Raw genomic sequence first — 7,337 nt, forward strand, 5'->3', positions numbered from 1 at the left:
TCATTTTCTTCTTAACACCCAGAGAGGTTAAGAAAGTTGCTCAAGGCTAGCCAGCTGGAACTTAATCTCGCCTCGGGCTTCAAGGCCTGTGCCCTTCCTACTGCTCCGTGATGGTCTGTGTCCCAGAAATTGTGTTCCCCATCACAGGGAAGCAGCTGTTGGGTGGAATGGAGGACATTGGGCTTGGAGTCAGAGGACTTGGGCCTTGTGCAGAAATGGAAACATCAGAGACAAGGTCAGGAGCATGGGGAGGGCTTCGCTGTTCAAGAGCTACATGTGTTTGGCAACTCATGCAGGTTGATCTGACAGAACCTCTCGATAAACCTGAACTCCGGGCGCGCAGAATGACCCAAAGCTAAGCCCTGTTAGTGATGCCCCAGCCCCAGGTGGCACCGCGATTAAAGGAGCAGATTTGGGATCGAAAGCAAGAGACCCTGCAGGTAGGAGCTCAGGACAGGTGGCGTTCCTCCCACTTGACCTTTGCAGAACCCGCCCCGTTGTTCTAGCGCTGTGGTCTGGCGATGCCGGTGGCCACATCTGGAAGAGTCAAGGGAATGGAAGGCAGGTTCGTGATCCAACTGAGACATCACAATCTTCAAATCTTCCGAGCTGGGGCCGGAAACTGATGCCAGGGCAGCGGCGGTGGTTAAACAAGGCAGGTTCGTGATCCCAGGTGTCATTCAATATGAAATAGTGCCGCTGATGACAGTGATAATGCTGGAAGGGATGGCAGTGATAGAGGTGCCCCGATGCGAGGCTGGAACTCACGAACCTCGAGATCATGACCTGAGCCGAAGTTGGATGCTTAACCGACTGAGCCACCCAGGCGCCCCGTATCTATTCCTTTTAATTTGCATACCCCACTCCTGTTATTTGCCCCTCTCTATGGTCAATATTCTTTTCAGTTTAACGTGTATATTTAGGGGCACCCGAGTGGCTCAGTTGGTCAAGCATCTGACTCTTGATTTGGGCTCAGGTCATCATCTCACGGTTCATGAGTTTGAGCCCTATGTCCAGCTCTGTACTAAGCCTGCTTGGGATTCTCTCTCTCTCTCTCTCTCTCTCTCTCTCTAAATAAATAAATAAAATTTCAATGTGTATATTTAATTTGTATTTTCTCTTTAAAAAATGCATTTTGGGGACACCTGGGTGGCTCAGTCGGTTGAGCATCTGACTTCGGCTCAGGTCATGATCTCTCAGTCTGTGAGTTCGAGTCCCGTGTCGGGCTCTGTGCTGACGGCTCAGAGCCTGGAGCCTGCTTCGGATTCTGGGTCTCCCTCTCTCTCTGCCCCTCCCCCGCTCATGCTTTGTCTCTCTCTCTCTCTCTGCCAAAAATAAATAAACATTAAAAAAATTTTTTTAAATGCATTTTGCTTTATGTATGTATATGTTTCTTCTGCCTTTAAAACCAACGTTATTGAGGTATAACTTACATGCAAAAATGTTCCTATTTTAAGTGTACATTCCGCTGAGTTTTGACAAATGTATATACCCATGTCACCACACTGTAATCAACATATTGATCACTTTCATCACCATGAAAAGTTCCCTTGTATCCATTTGCGGTCAGCCCCCTCCCTCAACCCCAGTCCAAACCAACACGAATCTGCTTTTTCTAGCTAGATATTAGTTTTGCCTGTTCTAGAATTTCATAGACAAAGAATAATATAGTGCATACTCTCCTGTGTCTGGCTTTTGTTCAATATAATATTTTTGAGATTCATGCATGTTATTGCACATATCAATAATTCATTTCTGTTTATTGCTGAGTAGTATTCTATGAATATACCACAATTTGTGTATTCTCCCATTGATGTATTTTAAATTTATGTGTATTATTTTACATATCTCATTTAGTTTCTTAGCTCAGGTGTCATTGTAAGCTCTACCTTCCAGCTTTTACAATTTCTCCAAATTGGGGTAGAAAGGACTTGTTTGGCCCTTTAATGTTAGGGGACCAGCAAGGTGTCCCTTTGGTCCAACCAACCTTAGGTAGTATTGTACTGTGTTAAAAAACTTTGCTTTATTTATACTAAATTTATTTACCAAATCTATTTATTTATGCTAAAAACCCGAAAAACAAAGAACCCAGGTCACCCATTTCTTAATAACCATCTGAAGATTTCCACCTGCTGGGACGAGTCCTGTGACTCTCCCCTTCCTGTTTCCTTTTTGTTTCGCACCTATCAATATTCCCTGTATTCACCTTATATTCTTTAGTAACTGTTTGAAACTTTCCACCTCGTTGGGAAGCATCTCTGGTCTGTCCCCGGCCTCTCCCCATTGGCTTGTTAATTAACCTAAGGTTTCTATTAGCATCTGTAAGACCCTGAGGAGAAGCGGAGACTGCAAACTCGAGGAGGCTTCCAGAGCTGTTTTTTTTTTTTTTTTTTTTTGGTTTTGTAACAATGAGGTTACATGGGGCGCCCATGTGAAAGGGGCCCCCTCAACCCTGGCATTTACCGTGACCTGGGTAACGGGCATATTCGGCGGGTTAACATCTGGGTCGTCATAAAGGCAGTCCCACACGCCAGGAAGCCTCGCAGCTGCTTCATCCGGGGTTTTCCACTAGACATTTATCGGGGTTAAGGACAGAGCTCTTTCTAAGGATTAGAAAGCCTTCGGGTGGCTTTTGCCCAGTCCACCAGGCTGGCTGTTCCCTCGGGAGTGTCTGGATCACGTACAGCCGCCTGTGGCTGTGGCACAGCGAGCCGTGGGTCCCGCACCAGCCCAAACATGCCCTTCCCCCCAGCAGCGTTCAGACCGAAGACACCGCCCCCAATCAGTTTCTCTCCCCAATCCAGCTCGGCGAGGCTTCCTCAGGAAGCTGAGGATACCGATCTACAAGACGAAAACAACTCTTTTCACACGTCACCTTCTTGGTTCTGTCCTCCCCCAACGCTGGCTACATTCTTGGTCATCAGAGGTCTTCTTTAGAAGTACTTTCTGTTGTCCTTACAGAAATTTTCTCTTGGGGTGGAAGCTTGGAAGCTAGTGGCTGAAGCTCAGCCTCCCCCAAATCTGAGTCTGGGCTAGTGTCACAGCCTGACCCAGGCTTCTTTTTTACTTTAGGGATGATAGGAAACACTGACTAAGGTATTGAAGGTTTTGCCTTGTTCTTAGCCTGCGTTTCCTTCTGCATCCCGTGAAGCAGCTCCCCCGGAGTTGGATCTTTCTCTAAATTCCACTGGTAACTTTCACCTTTAGTAAGTGGGCAAAGCTCCAGACCGTGGGTGAGCATGTGGCCACCCGGGAATCAAAGGTTCTTCATCCTCCGCCCTTTCCTCCTTTCTCTTTCCAAACCACGTGTTTCTGTGAACCAGGGCCATTCTAGCAAGTTCCGCATCACTGACACCGACTAAAAAAGACCTGAGCTTTCCACTTCTAGTCACCAAATGTGTGGAGGGTTTCCCCACATCAAGCAATTCTCTGTGACATTCCTGGTGGTGGGTATCCTACAAGTCAACTCAATTCTGACACGATCTACCTGGAGGCAGCGGCACATCCCACAGGGTAAGGGATCAGTCCCATAAGACTGTCCCCACTCCCCAACTTCAGACACCAGTCAAGTCCAGGCTGTCAGCGGTGCTTCTGACCTACTGGCTACAGATTGGACGTTCCCATGACTTGCTCCTCGGGTCTGATTAATTCATCAGAGCAGCCCACAGAACTCAGAGAAACAGTGTACTCACTACATTACCTGTTTATTACAAAAAGCTAGAACTCAGGAAGAGCCAGATGGTACGGTGGGGTCCGGGGAAAGGACAAGGACCTTCCATGCCCTGTGCAGGCACGCTACTCTGACTCTGCCCACATCTCCACGTGTGCACCAACCCGAAAGCTCCCTGAACCCCATCTTTTTTTGTTTTTCGTTTTTTGTTTTTAGGGGGGCTTCATTACATTAGGCGCAATTGATTAAATCATTGGCCATTGGTGATTGAACTCAACCTCCGGTCCTCCTCCCGCCACCAGAAATCAGGGGGTGGGACTGAAAGTCCCAACCTTCTAATCTCGGTTGGTTCCCCTGGCAACCAGCCCCCACCTTTGGGATACCTAAGGTCTTTTCAACAGTCACGTCATTAACATAACTAAAGATACCTTTATGGCTCTCAACGCAGGAAATTCCAAGGCTTTTAGGCAGGGTGAACCGGGAACGATGGAGGAAGACCAAATACATACGGGAAATATTTTGGTCATCTGAATAACCAAATACATATTTCTTGTAAATCACAATATCTCCGGTTCTTAATCTAGAGGGTCCTCACTTATAGGTAGTGTTAGACTGGAACCCAGTTTTTTGTGGGGTTTTTTTTTGTTGTTGTTGTTGTTAAGGTTTTTATCTTTAAGTAATCTCTACACTCAACGTGGGGCTTACAACCCAGGGATGGAGTCGCATGCTAGACCATCTGAGCCAGCCGGGCGCCCCAGATTGGGACCCAGTTTTATTTATTTTTGAGACAGAGACAGAGCATGAGCGGGGGAGGGGCAGAGAGAGAGGGAGACACAGAATCGGAAACAGGCTCCAGGCTCTGAGCCATCAGCCCAGAGCCCGACGCGGGGCTCGAACTCGCGGACCGCGAGATCGTGACCTGAGCTGAAGTCGGACGCTTAACCGACTGAGCCACCCACGCGCCCCTAAAATTTTTTAATGTTTATTTTTGAGAGAGAGAGCATGCATGTGAGCAGGGGAGGGGCAGAGAGAGAGAGAGAGAGAGAGAGAGAGGGGATCTGGAGCAGGCTCTGTGCTGACAGCAGAGAGCCCAATGAGGGGCTCGAACTCACGAACCATGAGATCATGACCTGAGCCAAAGTCAGAGGCTCCACCAACTGAGCCACCCTGGCACCCCATAATGGGATCATACTTTATGTACTCTCTTGTGTCTCCCATTTTTTCACTATCATGTTTCTCAGATTTATCCCTATTGTTGTGTCTGGTTGTAGTTTGCTCATTCTCACTGCTGTATGTATTCCATTGCATAATTATACTACAATTTTTAAATTTTAACTCCAGTTAGTTAACATGCAGTGTAATATTAGTTTCAGGTGTCCAATATAACGATTCAACACTTCCATACATCACCGGCACTCATCATGACAAGTGCACTCCTTAATCCCCATCACCTATTTAACCCATCATGAGCTTGGTAACCATCAGTTACCCCTTGGTAACCATCAGTCTCTTCACTACAATTAGGAGTCTCCTTCTTGCTTTGTCTCTCTCTCTCTATATATATATTTTTCCCTTGTTGTTTATTTCTTAAATTCCACGTATATATGTATATTGCAACAACATGGAAGGAGCTATATGCATATATATATATATACACATACACATACACTATATGGGGGCTCGTCCGGGATTCGAGAGACCCCCAGGACCCCACCCGGAGGGTCCCACGTCTGGTGAGTGCACTCAACTTCTTCTACCTTTCGCGCGCATATTTTCTGAGAGCTCTATACTGTATCTCTACCTGTAGGAATTCCAAACTGTCTTTGGGTCGGCATTGGCTTAAGCGGACGCGCTGGCGAGCCGTCGACCGGGTGTCTTGGGAGACATCCCTTGCCCCCACCAAGAGGACGAAGTCCTCATCTGTGAGGAGGGCCGGCTGCCATTACGGACAGCCAGCCCTTCGTTTTACTTTCTGTTTTGTCTCCGCGACCGCGCTGGAACGTTTGTCTGTGTTATTGTGTCCTTGTTAATCGTCATAACTGTTTGTGTCCTGGTGTGGAATGAAATGGGGCAGACCCAAACCACCCCCCTGTCTCTTATGCTCTCCCACTTCTCGGACGTTAAGGAAAGGGCTCATCATTTGAGCACAGACATAAGAAAAGGGAAATTTCAGACTGACTGCATGTCAGAATGGCCAACCTTTGACGTGGGATGGCCCCGAGAAGGAACTTTCCACCTACCTATTATTTTGGAGGTCAAGGCCGTAATCTTCAAGGACAAACCGGACGGCCACCCTGACCAGGTGCCCTACATCCTGGTCTGGCAGGACACGATTGAAAACCCCCCTTCTTGGCTAACACCATCCTTACCCCCCAAAGCAGGACCTACCAAGATTCTAGCCCTGCGGAAAGCCGAGGAGACTGACACAAAGACCAAAACGCCCCTTTATCCGTTCTTGCAGGATTCCTCCCAGGATTCCTCCCCGGAGGACCTGATTCATCCGCCACCCTACCAGGCTCCCCCTCCCCCTTCCGCCCCTCCATTGGAAGCACCAGGGGCTGCAGGAGGGGCACCACCCCCTGAGGAGGGAATTCCTGTGCGGGGGGGGGGGGGGGGGGGCAAGCAGGGACACGTGGACGGACCCACCGGGCGGCCCCACCCTCAAGTATGGGGCCGGCGACTCCACCGCCCTTCCCCTCCGCGCCATGGGGCCTCCCGACGAGTCTGGAGAACAACCAGTGTTATCTTGGCCGTTCTCCACCAGTGATTTATATAATTGGAGAACTCAAAATGCAAAGTTCTCCGATAACCCAAAAGATTTAATTGGGCTTTTAGATACTGTTCTCTTTACCCACCAACCTACTGGGGATGACTGTCCACAGCTCTTGCAGGTTCTCTTCACCACCGAAGAGAGAGAACGAATACAGGTGGAAGCTCGGAAGTCTGTCCTGGGAGAGGACAGACAGCCGACTCAAAACCCAGACCTCATAAACGCTGCCTTCCCCTTATCCTGCCCTACCTGGGACTACAACTCGGCTGAAGGTAAGGAGAGACTCCGGGTCTACCGCCAGACTCTAATGGCAGGTCCCAGGGCTGCCGCGCGCAAGCCTACTAATCTGGCCAAGGTGTATGATGTAAGACAAGGTAAGGATGAGAGTCCAGCAGCCTTCTTAGAGAGAATCACAGAGGCTTTTAGGCAGTACGCCCCGATGAACCCAGAAGCCCCAGAAACAAAAGCCGCAATTATCATGGCTTTTGTTAATCAGGCCGCTCCAGACATCAAAAGGAAATCACAAAGAGTGGAGAGGCTAGGAGAGAAGAGCCTACAAGACTTAATAACAGGAGCAGAGAGAGTTTACAATAATAGAGAAAGCCCGGAGGAGCAACAGACTAAACTATGCGACCGGCACACCTGAAATCTGGCTAAGATCCTTCTGGCTACAACCATGGATGACCCACAGGAAAAACGGAGGCACCTCAAGAAGCTGACTTCAGGGACAGGTAAGGAGGATGGCCCTGGTCCCCGACGGGAGCGCCCTAAACTAAACAAAAACCAATGTGCTTATTGCAAGGAAGAGGGCCACTGGGTGAAAGACTGCCCTAACAAAAGGTGTAAGGCCCCTGCGAAGATATTGGAGATGGAGGACCTGGACGACTAGGGGAGTCG

Source organism: Acinonyx jubatus, chromosome X (assembly GCF_027475565.1).
Source record: "Acinonyx jubatus isolate Ajub_Pintada_27869175 chromosome X, VMU_Ajub_asm_v1.0, whole genome shotgun sequence".
Taxonomy (NCBI): domain Eukaryota; kingdom Metazoa; phylum Chordata; class Mammalia; order Carnivora; family Felidae; genus Acinonyx; species Acinonyx jubatus.